This window comes from Apaloderma vittatum, unplaced genomic scaffold (assembly GCF_000703405.1).
Source record: "Apaloderma vittatum isolate BGI_N311 unplaced genomic scaffold, ASM70340v1 scaffold17718, whole genome shotgun sequence".
Lineage (NCBI taxonomy): Eukaryota > Metazoa > Chordata > Aves > Trogoniformes > Trogonidae > Apaloderma > Apaloderma vittatum.
In genome coordinates, this window is record NW_009730393.1 from 18,075 (window position 1) to 18,413 (window position 339).

A 339-nucleotide genomic window follows, 5' to 3' on the forward strand; every position below is an offset into this window, starting at 1 on the left:
ACGCCCTGTGCATGTACACGCAAGGAGAGCGTAGGCAGAAGTCACTCCCTTCACACACACCTGCAAACACACGAGAGACCTACCTCCTGCTGGCACGCACCCTGCGCACGGCTGAGCACGTGCTTGCATCCTGCGCACACTTACACACGTGCTTACACAGCGCTTAAAGGACACGTATCTACTCTACAAGCAATACCTCGAGCTGCTGGCAGCCCACACGCCAAGCACATGGCTGTGTGCGTGCAGGCCTCACCACCTGTGCCCGGCCCTCTCCCGAACACCCACGTACACCCTTGTACACGCGTGTGCAACTCACATCCTTGGCAAACATCCACGTAA

General features: G+C 58.1%; 1 protein-coding gene across 1 annotated transcript in view; it reads right to left on the bottom strand.

Annotated features, from left to right (window-relative positions):
- Positions 1-339, bottom strand: part of LOC104277974 (merlin-like) — a 21,856-nt gene that overhangs the window by 1,347 nt on the left and 20,170 nt on the right. The gene's annotated exons all lie outside the window — the stretch shown is intronic.